Genomic DNA, 18276 nt, shown 5'->3' with positions numbered 1-18276 from the left:
GTACCAAGACTAAGTTATCTGTGCACCGTTCAATCTTTCGACCAACTTTGTTGTATGGGAGCGAAAGCTGGGTGGATTCAGGTTACCTTATCAACAAGGTTGAGGTTACGGATATGAAAGTAGCTAGGATGACTGCAGGTACTAGTAGATGGGAACAATGGCAGGAGGGTGTCCACAATGAGGAAATCAAAGAAAAACCGGGAATGAACTCTATAGATGTAGCAGTCAGGGCAAACAGGCTTAGATGGTGGGGTCATGTCACATGCATGGGAGAAGCAAGGTTACCCAAGAGACTCATGGATTCAGCAGTAGAGGGTAGGAGGAGTCGGGCAGACCGAGGAGAAGGTACCTGGATTCAGTTAAGAATGATTTTGAAGTAATAGGTTTAACTTCAGAAGAGGCACCAATGTTAGCACTGAATAGGGGATCATGGAGGAACTGTATAAGGGGGGCTATGCTCCAGACTGAACGCTGAAAGGCATAATCAGTCTTAAATGATGATGATGATGATGATGAGTTAGAGAACTAAAGTAGCTAATGAAATAAAATATTACTATATTACTCTTGAAGAACTATTTCATGATTATGCTGACTGTGTCAAACAATATAAAGCCATTCAATCTCAAAAAATTATTGAACAGTAAGCGATAGAATTAAAAGAAAAGGAAAAAGAATTTCTACAGTTAAAAGATGTAATATCTGATGTAGTGGAGGTGAAGAAAGAACAAATTATATATATTGCCATGGCAAAGCAGTATGCTAAGAAAAATGATTGTAAAGCTGGGGACGTATTATCTGAAAGCCATCTTTCAAAAAGATTATCAAGCTGTAATAGTGGAAGACCTAAAGATGATAAAATATTTTATGTCAGAAAATACAAATGTACTGATTACAAATTAATAGAGCAAATGCTTAACATTGATTTTGGTGCACACAGAGTAGACAAAAGAAAAAAAGTATACAATATGCACTTCAACAGTCTATCTTACTATACTGAGAAATTATGTGAACAATCCAATGATATTGTTAATGAAGTAAATGAGGAGAGAAAAAATATTTATGAAGAAATTTTGACAGTTTCTGCTGTAGAATTTTAATTTACTAATGTTTTTTCATTGTATGTAAATGGAGGCTCTAAACAATAACAAACTCGCTTATGTCAACAAAAGTATTTCAGTAATTATTGATGAAAATAATGTACCATAGTTTAAAGCTAAACATGTTGCTGAAATATTAGATAATAAAAAATCTAGGGATGCTATTAGAAAACATGTAGTGATGAAGATAAATAAAGATTTAAAGATTTTACAGATGCCATAAAACACTGCATCCAATGTGTTGATATAAAAACTATATTTATTAATGAATCAGGAATAAATTGCTTAATATTAAAATAAAAGACAGAAGATGCAAAAGCATCCAGAAAATGGGTTACACATGAGGTTTTACCAGCAATTTGCGAACATGGTGAATATAAGATTAGAAAAGAGATGATTGATGCTTATAAATACCAAATAAAATATTTAGGAGAATTAAGTGAATTGGATAAAAAAACAAATCGAAAATTTGAGAGAAACAGTTCATATGGCTTTTTATGTAATAAACACAAGAAGCAGAGAAATAGATGCACTATTATCCCCTGTTGTTCCTCAAACAAACAATGAAAGTAAAAGTCCAGCTTTTGTTATTTTAAGATTATACAATTTTAATTATGAATACTACATTATTTGACCACTATTAAAAATTGTACAAAGGCAGATGGATATAATCAGAAATATGCACTAAAACAGCACACAAATTTTAAGAATTGATTATGTGCCAAATTCAATAAATTTATATCAATGAATGAGAGAAAATATGAGAATTGTTTGCCATCGATACTTTGGATTAGAATTGATTAATGATATAATGCATCTTCATCAAATTGAATTAATGTAAGAATTGTCGAAAATAAATGGAGACTGCCAGTCCCCCTTTTCTGATCATCAATTTCTTGACAACAGTCAGCGTCCAAATTTTACCATCACTGAATTTAAAAGTATTCATAAACAATACAAATTTCATCTCCATTGATATCATATAAGTAATTCACACTTTAATCAGTTAATTGATTTACGAATGTAGAGACTATATGTTCTTCTTCATCATAAGGATAACATACAGATAGAAAGACTGGAAGTGTCAGTTTCCTCATTTGTACTATTTTGTACATTCATATAGAAAATTTTTTAATAGATTTGCAAGTAGGTAGAGTGTAACTTGTGGTCAACCGACTATTACTTCTTCTTTATTTATCGAACTGTTGTGCAAATAGTCAAATCCCAAGCATTTATTATAAACTTTATCTCCTTTCTTTCTCAGAACTTTTTCAACGAGATATACATCTGGATATTTCGTTTTCTGTAGCCCTTGCTCATAAAAATTACCTTCCATATCTTTCAGTTTATACGTGATTGGATTAGAATGAATAACAGATTGAATTTTGAAAATTTCTGATGACCAGTTGGCAGTATATCCTTTTTCAAAAAGTCCTTTAAGTATACCGATCCTCAATTTATCTCCTTTTCTGAATTTAGCCTTATCGTTAAGCACTATGATGCCTATCTTATAGTTCTTTTCTTTAACCTCTGTTGGCTTCTTTTTTATAGTTTGATGAACTGTGTTACTGAATTCGCCAACTAATTTCGAGACTATATCGATCCATTCGTAATTTACTTGAAGAGCAGATTTCTTCCAGATCTTTTCCTTAATTGTTTGGTTGAATCGTTCAACAAGAGATGCTTTTAATTCTGTAAGAGTTGATAATGATTAATGCTGTATTTCTTCATCAGCTCATGAAATTGTTTGTTATAGGATATCTTTCCCGTTGTCTGTCTGCAAATTTCTTGATATCCTGGAGCTGAATATTTTTTGGAGAGTATCAGCCACATGCTTGCCTGTTTTGTCTTTAACTGGAACAGCCTAGGCAAATTTAGAGAAAACAGCGATGACAGTCAATAAATATTCGTATTCTTGATTTATCATCGAAATTCCTTTCAACTTGCCTGAATCCATTTCGACTAAGTCGGCTTGCCATAAATCGTCTACAAGGTGCGACAATAAAGTAATGAGCCTCATTTTCTTTGCAAGATGTGGCAACCCTGCAGGCTTGTGTAGGCACAATATCTTTGACTTTGACTATAAACTGCTTCTAGTCCAAGCGGCATATCGATGCAACTGCTCAGTCGTGAGTTATGCTGTAATAAGTTAACATGTGTTTGTGTCTCTCATCACGGAAATGGATCCGCTTAACATTGCGCAACAGTATGCCATTTCTTTTTGCATTAAATTAGGTGAAAACGCGACGATAACTTACAGGAAGCTTCAGAAGTCTTTTGGAGAGGAGATTATGTCAAGAGCTCAAGTTTCTCGTTGGCTTAAAATATTTAGTGAAGGCAGAACGAATGTTGAAGATGAAGACAGCAGTGGACGACCATCAACATCATGGATGGATGTCAGCTTGGCCAGGGAGTGTGAACTCGTATGATCTGATCGAAGATTATCCTTGAAAATTATTACAGAAGAAAAACTTCATGAGTTCTTCGTGTCTGTGCCAACATTGCTGATAATTGTATTCTACATCATGATAATACGCCATCCCATACTGCTCTGTCAGTACAGCAATTTTTAACCTCAAAACCAATTTCAGTACTACCACAGCCACCTTATTCACCAGATATCGCTTCATGCGACTTTTTTCTATTTCCAAGAGTCAAAATGGCCGTCAAGGGACACAATTTTCAAACAACGCAAGATGTCCAAAAAGCTGTGACGAGGGTCTTGGATGATATTACAGGCGTTCCAGAAATGTTACCATCAATGGCAGAAGTGCAGGAAAAAGTGTGTGCAATCAGAAGAGAACTACTTTGAAGGAGACAACACTAAACTTGACTAAAACGGTAAGCAACATTTTAGTCACCTCAGTGTCATTACTTTATTGTTGCTCCTCATATACCAAGACAACTTACATTTCTTCATGTAAAATTTTTTCTCATTGGTTTCTTCACGAATAAAAAGGAGTGGTGGATTGCCACCTCCTACAAAAAATTTTTGACGAATTTACTTTCGTTCTTTTTACACACTGTGCAAAGACCTTCAATTCTCTATTGTCCATTTTTTGTTGTTACTCTGTGTGGATTATCTGTTGCAGTAAATTTTTTACACTTCAAGCAATATGTGATCGTCCTTAAGGACTAAATGCTAAGTGTGATCACTCTGAATACCTGAGTGCAAAGCACGTTTGTTCATTTCTATAGAATAAATATTTAATAAGGCTTATTATTTCATGAAATATGATTAACTTTACATCAACTGGAACAGTTTTAACAGAATATTTCAATGTTACAGTCAGAAGCCTTTATTTATTTACTACTATTGACTGTTAGAAGGAGTTATTTCATAAAGATTATCATAAACTCTTACCAAAATATTGAATTCATTAAATGATGATTCTTTATTTATATTTCGGCCAATAACCTTAACTTTTTATAAAATAAACCTGTACTCGAAATTATGAATTTTTTGTTTGCCTCCAGTCATAAAAGTTAAAAATCAATGATTTGTTTATCATATACTTTATCTTTAAGATTACTTAAATCATCCAAAAATGAGGCTAAATCAGTTTTTGAGAAATAATCCGAAAAGACTTTTCTACTTCCTTTTTTGTAAAGAAATTATAGTGTTGCAGTTATCGTGATGAATCTGGTTAATTTTTTCATTAAGCTATGTAGTGGTGACATATTTATTGAACTGTGTTAGAATGCTTGTGTATTTGGGTTTTGTAACATATTCCTTCTCTAAGCATTGCTTAGTAACAGCATCATAATCATTTACTGGATCTAATCGCCTGCCTCTAAAATCAATAAAAATTTTACTTATTTTAAAAATTCCCTGTAATTCTTTTTTGGCCCTAAATCTTTTTTAATTTTTGATTCCAATGAGTATACATCATATGATGATTCCTCATCAGTTTTGATCTTATTTCCAAAAATGTCAATTTATTAAACTTAAAATATTATTAAATTCGAAATTATGACAGAATAGTTTTAAAACAAACAAACATAAATGACCACAAATTACTTCACCAAAATTTTGTATTCTCTTACTATTATAGTACAGATAATTTTTCCCCAAATATTTAAGTAGTTCTTTTGATATATTTCAACCGAAAGAATCGAAATCAAATTTTAAATTTTTCGCTTTATAATAACAAATCCAATGAGTACCACCATGATCAGATGTACCTAAATTAACTATTCCACATTCATATTCTGCTGGATGATTCAGTAATTCATCAATCATGTATACACCACGAAAGTATTTAATTTTCAATTGTTTAGCAGGTTTTTCCGTATCGAAATTAGATAAAGAACTGTTAAATTTTTCGGTCAGTTCTTCGAAATTTTTTTGCCTTCTTCAGTCCAGCCCAAGCTTTCTTGTCCATTGCTTGATTATGTCGTTTCTGTTCTTCTAATTCTTTATTGGCTTTCTTCTTGTTTAATGCTGCATTTGTAATTGCTGCAGATCCACCAGGATGTGAACCAATAGCTGCTAGATATGGTAATGCAGCCAAAAGTAATGGTAGAAATCGATCTTTGTGTTGTGTTAGTCCTTTCCCTTCCTTCTTTTTTGTTAGATATTCAATAATTTTTTTCACAACAGGAATAGCTAATGTAACAAGTAAATTTCCACCAGTTCTCTTTTCTTTCTTTCGTTTTTGGGGTTCAGTAAAAAATGGTTCAATAGCATTTAATTGTTCATTATTCAACTTCAATTTAATTGATTTTGGCTTCGTTTTGCCACTTGGAAGCAAGGTATGATCAATCGTAAAGTTGTTCATTTATATAGGTTAAAACTTAATTGGATGAAATTTTTATACTACACATCCATTCTCATCTATGCTCATTCCTAATTTTCGTTTTCCATACATTATTCCTCTAACTAATGTTGCTGCAGCTTTTTCTCCTAATGAAGCATCACTTCCATGCATTCTTTCTTTTGCAGCTAACTGAAGTTCTTTATCAGTTCGGTGTCTAGATTGTAAATCTTTATGATCATGATAAGCAATATCATCTCTTTACAAGCTTCATCTAGTTGATTAATTCCTGGATCACCACGTGTTAGTCTTTCTTCAATATCAGTGTACAGTCCACACCAATTATATCCTGGTAGATGCTTCTCTAACAATGGTAAATTTAAAAGCGAACTGACTAATCCTTTTCCATATTTATCACTTTCCCAGAATGTGTGTGGAACATTGTTCAGAAATCTTTTGCGTTATTGATGATGAAGTCCCAAAATTTGTTCATCACCATCTGTGTTATGCCAACTTCTTCATTGTGAAAATCTTTATTTCCCTCTAGTTCTTCTATCGATTAACTGCAGAACATCATCCATCCAAACATACTCAAATGGTTTTTCTGTATATTTTTTAACTAAACCTTCGCCATTTTTCTATGGTGAACTAGACTCTATAGTTGGTCTTCTTAAGTTTGGATAAGACTCATCAACAATTGGTTTTATCAAATGTTAATATTTACTACCTCTAATTAATCTTATTTTATTCAGATTATTATCAGAATGCAATGCTCCTGAATTGTATAACATATCTGCATAATCTGATAAATCTACTCCATCGAATTTATCATACATATCATCCATAGTAATCTGTTTTTCAGTTGAAAGACTCATCTGTGCCTAATATTCACATTAAAGCAGTTGAAATTTTAAATAGAGTTACTGTTCAGAGTAATGTTAAGTTGTATATGGATGTAAAAGTTTAAAAGATATTATCGGAAGTGTGCTTGGATTTAGTAGTCAAAATGTTGCTGAAGATGTTATTTCATTTGAATTAATAAATATAAATTATAATTTGACTGATGTGCTGTTTGTAAAGCATACTGAGCATATAATATTATCGCCTCATTCAAGCCTAATGCAGAATTTGGTTGACCAATAATTCACAAACTGAGTTATCCTGTAAATATTCCTATTTTTGATCCAATTCAGGACTTATAAATTACTATAACTGATGAAAATGATAATTTGATCGACTTTAATGGTGCTTGTGTACCAGTTATTTTAGAAATTTCTTAATATTTTTTAGTCTTAAATAAATCATGAACAAAGTCGAGAGTTATCAGTTTTACTCATTCCGTGTGAAAAGGGAGACTAAAAATAATTTGAATCTCCCCAACAAGAACACAGAGATTAAAATAAATATTGTAGATGGTTGGGTTCATCCTAATCATGCCTAATTATACATGAACTTCTATATTATTGGAATTGATTGTACAGATTCTCCAACTTATGATGGAAAATCCAATAAAAGATTAGTTGATAATTATGTAGCAAAACTGTTCGATTCTATCACCATAAAGAAAGATTTGTCTAGAATGGAACTTCCATTTATTTCTTCATCGGCTCTTATTCGATTGACTTCGACTGTAACCAGTGAGTTAACCATGGAAGGCCATATTCTTAATGATGAAAAGATAAAAAGTAAGAAAAATGAAGTACTCTATCCATTAGAATTATTCAGCAGATTTTTTAAAGATTATAGAGAAACAATGTGGAAGGAGATTTAACAGTAATTTTTACATGGTCATCAAATGGTGGTGATTCTATTCTTTGTTAGTCAGATTGTACTCAAACTGGTGTTGAAGATGTGAGCACACTTCGAAAAGAGGGAAAATTGTTGTAGAATCAATGGAAATTCGTGTTCCTGTTGTTAAATTTGAACCAGAATATTCGCTTGAATTAGAACAAGATAGACTTAAAAATCCCCAAAACCCCCATATCTTTCTTTGAGCCGCAAACTGTAGAGATTACTGGACTGGGTGAAAAGAGAAATTTTGAGTTAGATATTACAAATTTCTATTACTCTGTAAAATTTGATATGCCTTATTTCATCTTCGTTGGTTTCCAGACAAGAAGGAAAAATAATTAGTTAGTTGACTCTTCCTTATTCGATAATGTGAAATTGTAGAATATATACATGAAAAACGGGAGAAATGAAGTTTTTCCTCAAGAAATGTGGAATCTAGATCCACCAAATAATTATCTAAAAGCTTATGATGCTTTCCTAGATTTTGAGAGAACTACAGAATATAATGGTGATGTTAATGTGAGTCTATTCAATTTTATTCAAAATTATTCTATCCATGTAATAAATATGTCTAGAAGAACGTATGTGTTAGCTACTCAGAAAACAACAATGAAGTTGTGTGTAACTTTTAATGAAAAAATTCCGAAAGATACACTTATGTATGTAGTAATGTACAGTAAAAAGAATTTGACATATGATTCACAGCATAGAATTTTGGTTGAAAATTTTTGAAGTGTTTTTTTTTATTTTTGTGGTTGTGTTGGTTTGGACACTAAAGTGATCAGTTTATAAAAAAATGTTAGTAAATAAGTGGCTAGTGTGCTCAACCTAGCCATTTATAAGAAAATGAAGAAGTCATTAAATTATCTGCGAGTGCACCCAAGTGACCAATTTACTACTGTCTGTGATTTTAGGATTCGTTTTTCCGAGAAGATTATTAATTTTGTTATGCCAACATCACACAGCATTGGTGTTACGATGTCGCCGTCTGTAACAGTTCCAAAGACTGATCGGGTTTTCGTCATTTTCCAGCCATCTGTCTACAAATAGTCGAGAAACTGAGAAAGCTTGGCGATATCCGGTGCTTGTGAATGTATCACGACCCAGCCATTGCTGATGTCTTCAGGTCGAAGGAACGCCAGAATAGCACACATACGAATTTGCAGCCTTACTTCTTCGTTTTCTCTGTATTCGCAAGTAAGTCCCAAGTTTGCACTTTCCTCCAGAGAGATTTCTTCATATTGAAATGGCAGCCATGCACTTGAACCGACGGGATCACAACTTTTAGCGCAGAAATCGCAGCTGTTTCGAAATCAACGGTGATATTAGGTTTCCATTATGGTACATTATTCACGACATTGCGGAAAAGACGGATATATGTTTCTTTTCTTTTGTTTTGTAAGAATGCAAAAGCCACAGGATATATGCTTCTTTCGTACTTCGAGCATCCGAAATCTGCATGAATACTATATATTTGTGAAAGTTGCTTGCAACAGCATTTGAAGGTCCTTTCGTAAAAAAGCCTTGTTTAGTGTTTAGAGCCTCTCTTCCTGCTTTTCCGCTAAGAACTATGATCCTGTCTCCAAAGCTGTCACCACTTAAGAGAAAACTGCTGCCGTCATTAATGGTTAGTAATTCTGCTTGAAGATCAACTTCTTGTCGTGTTTCTGGCTCTTTTTGCTTGCCGTGTGATTTGGCCCGGTGCTTGCTGTTCTAGCATTTCGGTAACAAAATCATACTTTCGATTGTGAAACTCGCCTAAATCTTCGGCATATACACTACTGGCCATTAAAATTGCTACACCAAGAAGAAATGCAGATAATAATCGGTTATTCAATGGACAGATATAATATACTAGAACTGACATGTGATTACATTTTCGCGCAATTTGGGTGCATAGATCCTGAGAAGTCAGTACCCAGAACAACCACCTCTGGCCGTAATAACGGCCTTGATACGACTGGGCATTGAGTAAAACAGAGCTTGGATGGCGTGCACAGGTACAGCTGCCTTTGGAGCTTCAACACGATACCACAGTTCATCAAGAGTAGTGACTAGCGTATTGTGAGGAACCAGTTGCTCGGCCACCATTGACCAGACGTTTTCAGTTGGTAAGAGATCTGGAGAATATTCTCGCCAGGGCAGCAGTCGATCATTTTCTGTATCCAGAAAGGCCCGTACAGGACCTGCAACATGCGGTCGTACATTATCCTGCTGAAATGTAGGGTTTCGCAGGGATCGAATGAAGGGTAGAGCCACAGGGCGTACTACATCTGAAATGTAACGTCCACTGTTCAAAGTGCGAACAAGAGGTGTCCGAGACATGTAACGAATGGCACCCCAGAACACGACGCCGGATGATACGCCAGTATGGCGATGACGAATACATGCTTCCAATCTGCGTTCACCGCGATGTCGCCAAACACGGATGCGACCATCATGATGCTGTAAACAGAACCTGGATTCATCCGAAAAAATGACGTTTTGCCATTGGTGCACACAGGTTCGTCTTCGAGTACACCATCGCATTCGCACCTGTCTGAGATGCAGCGTCAAGGGTAAACGTAGTCATGGTCTCCGAGCTGATAGTCCATGCTGCTGCAAACGTCGTCGAACTGTTCGTATAGATGGTTGTTGTCCTGCAAACCTCACATCTGTTGACTCAGGGATCGAGACGTGGCTGCACGATCCGTTATAGCCATGTGGATAAGATGCCTGTCATCTCGCCTGCTAGTGATACAAGGCCGTTGGGATCCAGCACGGCGTTCCGTATTACCCTCCTGAACCTACCGATTCCATATTCTGCTAACAGTCATTGGATCTCGACTAACGCGAGCAGCAGTGTCCGCGATACGATAAACCGCAATCGCGATAGTCTACAATCCGACCTTTATCAAAGTCGGAAACGTGATGGTACGCATTTGTCCTCCTTACACGAGGCATCACAACAACGTTTCACCAGGAAACGGTGGTCAACTGCTGTTTGTGTATGAGAAATCGGTTGGAATCTTTCCTCATGTCAGCACGTTGTAGGTGTCGCCACCGATGTCAACCTTGTGTGAATGCTCTGAAAAGCTAATCATTTGCATATCACAGCATCTTCTTTCTGTCGGTTAAATTTCGCGTCTGTAGCACGTCATCTTCATGGTGTAGCAGCTTTAACGGCCATTAGTGTATTTTAGAAATACAAGTCTCTTCTTCTCGTGATCTCTCCTTCGCCTAATTCAACGTCTTTTTTACTTCTAAGGGAGAGTCATCCGGTGCTGCACATTGACGCTCGTTTGAACTAAGCACAATACAGTCTTTGGTCTTAAACATTCCTCTGGAATACGTTGTTCTATGTTTAGAACAGCGCCATATCACAGTCCCAACTGCTTTGGTTCTCTTTACGATGTACGAGTCATGATAGTGGGCACGTGGTTTACTGTGTATGGTTGCTGACAGTTCCATATCGAACGTATCAGCACACAGAAACACAAGGCGAACGAGGTGAACACTCCGAAAGTTACACTGACAGTGACTAGCCAAGCGGTCATCACTTGAGTGGACGAAGACTTCCCGAGTGCAGGTAGGCCGTGCCGCACAGGGATCGTTTCCGGTGGATGACAACTCCCGGAAGCGCAGGTAGCGTCTTCCCTTGAGCAGGTAGCTTTCAGCAAAACTGGGTGCGAATTTCACAGATTTCTGGCTGGGGGCGATTTTCACTGGGTGCGATTTTCATATATCCGACGCAAGCCAACACGTTGGGATATCACTCCACCGGAGCTCTGGCCATGCACTGGCTCTTAGAAGCCCATCAATCAGGGACCGGTCGAAAGCCACTATGGCGGGACTACGCCGAACGTTCAATCTACGTCGTTAGCGACTATCAGTGACAATCTCCACGTCCCACTACGTTTATTCACTGGGTTCCAGGCATATGCCTCTAATGTTGGGAAGTTTCATAAATTTTTATTTGAAAGAGATATCTTTTGCCACTAAATCTCTCTACTGTGCTAGTAATAAACCCTTGTTCCTGTTTATCTGAGACTCCTTATTTCTTATCACCTCCCCGTAGAGGAAATTCAAATGAAATGGCTCTAAGCACTATGGGACGTGACATCTGAGGTCATCAGTTCCCTAGACTTACAACTACTTAAACCCAACTAACCCAAGGACATCACACACATCCATGCCCGAGGCAGGATTGGAACCTGTGACCGTAGCAGCAGCGCGGTTCCGGACTGAAGCGCCTAGAACCGCTCGGCCACAGCGGCCGGTTCCCGTGGGAGAAATAGGATAGTTTTAAATGCAACAAATGAATAAAAATGCGTTCTTAAGATGAAACTGAAAACTCGCTTTCAAAAATATAGCTTCATTCGGAATTTGCATACAATTTTTTTGTGAGATTCTGTATGTGCGCCACTTTTTACATGCAAAAACCACTTTTCTCCTGGAGATTTCTGAAGCGCTCCGCTTCTTTTCCTTGAACTTGTCCGAAACGATTCAAACGTTGCACTAGTTGAATATATGGATAACAACAAAATGAAGGCCTTTGTGCTCACTTTCTTTCACAAATAATCTTTACGGGGGCATTATAGCTGTCTCTTTTACCTAACGACTCATCAGGGCAATTAAATGACTGTGTATCACGGAATGACAGACTTCATTTGCCGATTGGATTAATAGTAGGGGCAACTGATAATTAAGAGTTGTATCTTTCTATTATATCGGCGAGGGCGCCTGGTGGATTCTTCCATGTGGACTCATGGGGGCTAGGTGCCGACCGAGGGCGGGTCAGCAGTTCGTGGAAGGCTCACCCAGACCGCGACAAAGCAGGGGCCGCACCGCCTCTTGGAGACTGTCCGCGCCCCTCGGCTTTCGTGTTTTCAAATCTCTGTGAGGCTGGGTGCGGTTACGCCGCAGGATTTAGAGGCGCTTTGCGTTGTGCTACGGGACGTATTGTCCGGCTCGGGTGTGCGACAGTCTGTGCCTACTTAAAGTATCGTTATGAGGAGAAGAGCATTGTCTGCCACGGTGGTGTAATACTGGCGTGTTTCCCTGACGCCAGCGTAGCGTGGAAGCTAAAGGCCCCGCCTCATCGTTTCTGACGCGGTACTACCTTCGCGCGCGGGTGACGATATCGCAGAGCGATTAGGGGACTGCCGTTGACGTCAGAACTCGTTACGATGGTATGCATAATTGTTGGCGGCTAGCTTTCTCATTAGGAAAATACTTTATGCCGTGTGTAGGAGAGAGTTCTGGCGCTGTAGTATAATTACGCTATTGGCGCGGATTGCGCGAGCCACTTGTCGACTGGAAACGACAGTTTTTAGCGACACTACACGTAGCGCGATGGTGTTGAGAAGTGAAAGGAGAGAAAATTTTTAGGGACATGGGTGCAGGTCCGCTGTGCCAGAAGAGTAATTCCTGAGGCGATGGAAAACGAAAACATTGCGAAAGATTTTTGGAGCAGTGAATAATAAGGAATACTGAAAAACAAGGAATTGGGAAGAACTATACACTTACGCTGACCTATTTTTGGAAACCAGGAGCAACTGATAAAGATGGCTGGGCCAAGTAAAGTGAATGTGAGAGGACAGTCTTGTCAAAAAGGCCTACAGAGGAAATCCAGGTGCAGAAGTGCAAAGGTAGACCGCTGAAAAATGGCTGGAAAATGAGGAGAATGACTTAAGGGGTAGGAAAATGGAGAAAACGAGCATAAGGTTTTCAAGATTGGGCTGCGATCATCAAAGAGGCCAAGGCCGTATGTAGACTGTTGCGACAGGAAGCCAGTAAGTGGAGAGTTTTCGGTAAGCTGTAGCTTGCCACGATTAGAGTCAAAGGTCTGCCGTTTTTCACTGAGCTGTATCGCAGAGTTCATCCAGCGGCATCGGTGCTCCACTGCAACGCCTCACGCAAGAATCTGATGTACTGCATCGCGTTGAAGAGAACCCGTCAACGAGTACTCGAACAATTGCGCGAGCAATAGGTGTTAGTCGCAGTATCATCTGGGACGTTCTGCATGAGCGACAATTACATCCCCACCACACAAAACGGCACACGCTGTGGGTCCAACCGATTTTTCATAACGCGTTGCCTACTGCACTTGATTGTTGCACCACTGCATCGACACACCTCTGTTTTCACATCGAGTTCTGTTCACAGATGAATGTAGTTTCACTAGGGACTGTGTTCTGAATTCGCGAAAGAGTCAAGTCTGGGCAGACGATAACCCTCGTGTAGAGCATATTCAAGGATTTCAGCACCGGTTTTTCTTTAACACGTGGGCAGCTAATCTGAACGGTCAAGTGATTAGGCCATCACTCTTTCCACTGAAGCTAACTAGTCCTACATATCTCATCTTCCTACAAAACGTATTGGACCGCTGTTGGAAGCTATACCAATGAATGACAGCCAGGAGATGTGGTTTCAGCATGATGGTGCACCACCTCACTTCTGACATGCGGATGGCAGGCAACTCAGCAGACGACAATATGAAAAATGCATAGGCTGAGGTGGACCAACCACGTGACCACCGTGATCGCCGGATTTAACTCGTATGGGCTACTTCTTGTGGGGTCGTATGGAAAGTTTAATTTACGAGACTCCTGTAGAGACAGATGAAGATGTACTGGCACGAGTTGTGGCCGCTGCCCTAGAAACTGAAGAGACACCACTTGGGATGGAGAGTGTGTACCAGAATTTGCTTCCTAGGTACAGTATCTGTACCAACGTTGGTGGTCGCCACATCGAGCCGCTGTTATAATGCATCAGTACTGTTCTGTATGCTTGGCTCTTTTTTGTTTTGGCATAAAATAAACATCTAATGTTTAAGTGTCAACACAAGCACATGTGATTAAGTGATAAATGGATGTTTCGTTATGTTTTCTTTCGATTTGTTACCTAATAATTGCACTGCGTCACACCTAATTCACTTCCTCAAGCAGAGGTGGATGAGTTAAACACATGAATTAAAACCGTCGTAGAGTGGAGACTGTACGTTTCCAGACATGAGATCCTATTAAAAATATTACGTACTCGAGTCGCCCTGCTAAACCCACAGGACAGGACAGGTTGTTTAAGTTGTGGAAAGAGGCCAAAACAAGCGGCTGTCTGTTACACTCGAACATACAACCGTTTATTTGATCAAACATTACAAGAGCCAAGAAAAATTTAAAAGAAAAACTGCTTTAATTTTGGAACTTAATTAGCTGCTGAATGCGCCGTACAATCTCATGCCTTAAGGGCAAGATCACTTTAATTTATAAACGGCTGAAAGCCAATAACTTGAAGGTCAACCAGAATGAGGAATTTAAAAGTCAAAGCCTTTTCTTAAAACAGTTCCTTAATTAGGCTGAAGGCCCAAAGAATATGACACTTTAAGAGCAAACAACTTAAATTCAAAATCGGCTGAAGGCTCCACACTTAAGACTCAAAAACATTAATTTTAAAAATGCCAAAGGCTTTACGTAAAACAGTTCTTAAATTAGGCTGAAGGCCCAAACCATCTAACACCTTAAGAGCAGAACAACTTTAATTCAGAATCGGCTGAAGGCCCAAAGAATCTGACACTTTAAGAGCAAAACAACTTAAATTCAAAATCGGTGGAAGGCCCAAAACTTAAGAGTCAATAACATTAATTTTAAAAATGCTAAAGGCTTTGCCGGCCGGTATGGCCGTGCGGTTTCGACGCTTCAGTCTGGAACCGCGTGACTGCTACGGTCGCAGGTTCGAATCCTGCCTCGGGCATGGATGTGTGTGATGTCCTTAGGTTAGTTAGGTTTAATTAGTTCTAAGTTCTAGGTGACTGATGACCTCAGAAGTTAAGTCGCATAGTGCTCAGAACCATTTGAACCATTTTTTTGATAAAGGCTTTATGTAAAACAGTTCTTAATTTAGGCTGAAGGCCCAAACCATCTGACACCTTAAGGGCAAAACAACCTTAATCTAAAAATCGGCTAGAAGCCATACAATTACAAACAACAAGAACAAAGACGAAATGGCAGTACACCCAAGGGCGCTCAGAAGTTCCGAGGGTCGACCTGCAATTCAAACACTAACGCTTGCTTAGGTGAGACAGGCAGTCGGCGCAACCATTGTCGATCCGACGACAACCCAACCGACAGACAGTCAATGGACCCACCGACAAGATAACCTCCACTTCACCCAACCGGCACACAACAGGGAGTTCAATGGAACAACGTAGAAGGTACTGGCGCTCACAACCAATTATACATTGAGCTGTCAAACTACACCCCATGCTGGACAACGACAACATGATGAGGAAAATACAGTGCCTGAACTTACATCAATGGTCAGGGCAGGTAACCGGAATGTTAACGGCTACAAGGCAGTAGATTTGAGAGGTGGCATGAGCCCCCTCTCATATTTCTATCTTACGATTCTCCTCTCTAATTGCATGCGGTGGAAAGTTGCTATTCCTTCACACACGGACTTCCCACGCAGCGTCTCTCGTCACCCGGGTGGTCCGGTGACAGGCGGGCTCTGCTGATCTGGAAAGCTTTAAGCCGACGGGTGTGAGGAAGTCGAGTGAATGCTTTGCAGACGCCGACATTGTCAAGAGGCACGCCCGCAGGGCCTGAAGTAGCGGCTGGGCTAGAGGTTCCGTTACTTCGCAGAAACTTAGCGAAAACACTTTCTGGCGGGCTACCAGCGAGGCGTGGGAATGACTTGTGTACCCAGGCAGCTGTGGCGGGAAAATTCCCGCACTTTCTGCAAAATAGTAACTGTGATTGGCTTGCTCAGGGCATAGCTCCGTGACGTAGCAAGATTGGCGCAGAAATTGGCGGCAAGAATCTCCATTGGTGGAATGGTAGCGTTCCGGCAATGGAATGGAATTTTCCGCCGGTTTTTCGAGTTACTGATTGGAACGTTTAACCACGGCCACTGTCGTGGGGGCGGGAATGTTCTGTGTTCGGTTTTGTACGGGTGCTCTTGTGAGTAGTCGGCTCTCGCCTTTCGGTCGAGGACGTCGAAGCAACCAGCCAACAGCTCCGGTCCGCCAGATCGTGTCCTGGCAGTCAAGAAGACAGTTTGGTAATGTATGTCCGCAGCACCGGCAGATAGGGATTTTCCTAGGTGATAATCAGAGCTCAGCAGAGCGCGCCTGTTCGTCTTTTTTCTAACCTTGTTCTGTCATGGGTAGTAGCAATTAATGTTGGGTTGGCTATGTGTTTTCTCTAAGATTTGAGTTGGAAGGAATTGGCTGCACATACCACTTCGTCATAATCATCGCAATCTAGTTTAGGGACAACTTCACATTCACAGCGTTTGTTTGAGTATCCAATTTGAGCCAATTTGATGTATTGTAAATGTTCATGTGTCTTTGTTTATTATTTTGTATTTAGTCTTAATAAATCATATTGTTATTTTGGACAGAACTTTCATTCTGTTAATCAGTAGAGCAACCCCATCATTCCTCACTATGTTAATGAAACCTTCGTTTATGTAACTTATTTATCAAATTAAATTATTGCAGGTGCCAAACTCTCTTCTACTCCACTGGCAGGGTTGATTAGAGTCAGTTCGCGTATTTTTTTTTATCCTTGTGCAACAGCAAATGTTGGAGTTAGAATAGGGGGGGCTTAGAGCATCATGTACACATGTAGATTCTAGAAGAATTGAGTGTTAAATACACTGCTAGCCCCGGGACCTCGCAGATTCCGCTGGTGCACTTCAATTCAAATAACCAAGTACAGTTAAACTCCAACGGAGGGCGGCTAAAATTTGCCATCTTGAAAACACACTTTGTTGCTTGCGGGAATATCCCAACAGCCGACAACGAACTCCAAACGACATAATGCGAAAAGTCGTGACTTGCTGGTAGATTAAGTTAAAACTCAAGTTTCATACCCAGGATCGGTGAGCCACGAACCTCGTATTAACGGGTACAGCACCACACACTCCGACTCCGCATAGAGGCCGCCAGCAGGCCCAGCCAAACCACGCGCCACGGAAATTTCCTTGCTGCTCCACGCCAACCGACCAACTGTGCAGGCTCGGAAACGATGAAAGGACCAAATATACGTCGGACGATGAGACGACCAACCGAACGACCAACCAACGGTCGTCCCGCTCCAACCTCTCTCCGTCGGACAGTTCATGTGTGTCGCCAGTTGCGGCGAGCACTGGCTGTCTGCGCCTCACTGGCGCTCCATCCCCGACTTCACTGTAACTGCATGCCAACTGCACTGCTGGTCGAACTGACTGCCAGACACACGACGTCCCGGAATACTGTCGGTCGCTCCAGAGGTGGTACGACAGTGCACTTATCGATACGCGCTGCTGCTGCCGCTCACAGGCAAGTAAGGTAGGAAGTTAGCGACATCAGTAAATGGAATAAGTAAACGAGGTGCCATTACCGTAATAGAAGATGACAAACGATAAATGGGATACACGCGAACCTTGCACGGCTCAGTACTCACTCCCATCTCCAAGTCCCAGGAGTTTGTAACGGGAATTTCCGAACATCCCATATTTGCGTCCGAGGCGAGGGCGTGACTTGCAGCCGCACCGCACCGCCTGCTGCCGTAAGCAACAAATAAGCCACGGTAAGAATATTGTACACTGTGAAGTTAGACAACAATTCCAGAATGAGATTTTCACTCTGCAGCGGAGTGTGCGCTGAT

The sequence above is a fragment of the Schistocerca cancellata genome, chromosome 9, assembly GCF_023864275.1.
Source record: "Schistocerca cancellata isolate TAMUIC-IGC-003103 chromosome 9, iqSchCanc2.1, whole genome shotgun sequence".
In the NCBI taxonomy this organism is placed as follows: Eukaryota; Metazoa; Arthropoda; class Insecta; order Orthoptera; family Acrididae; genus Schistocerca; species Schistocerca cancellata.
This window is presented reverse-complemented; position numbering follows the sequence as displayed.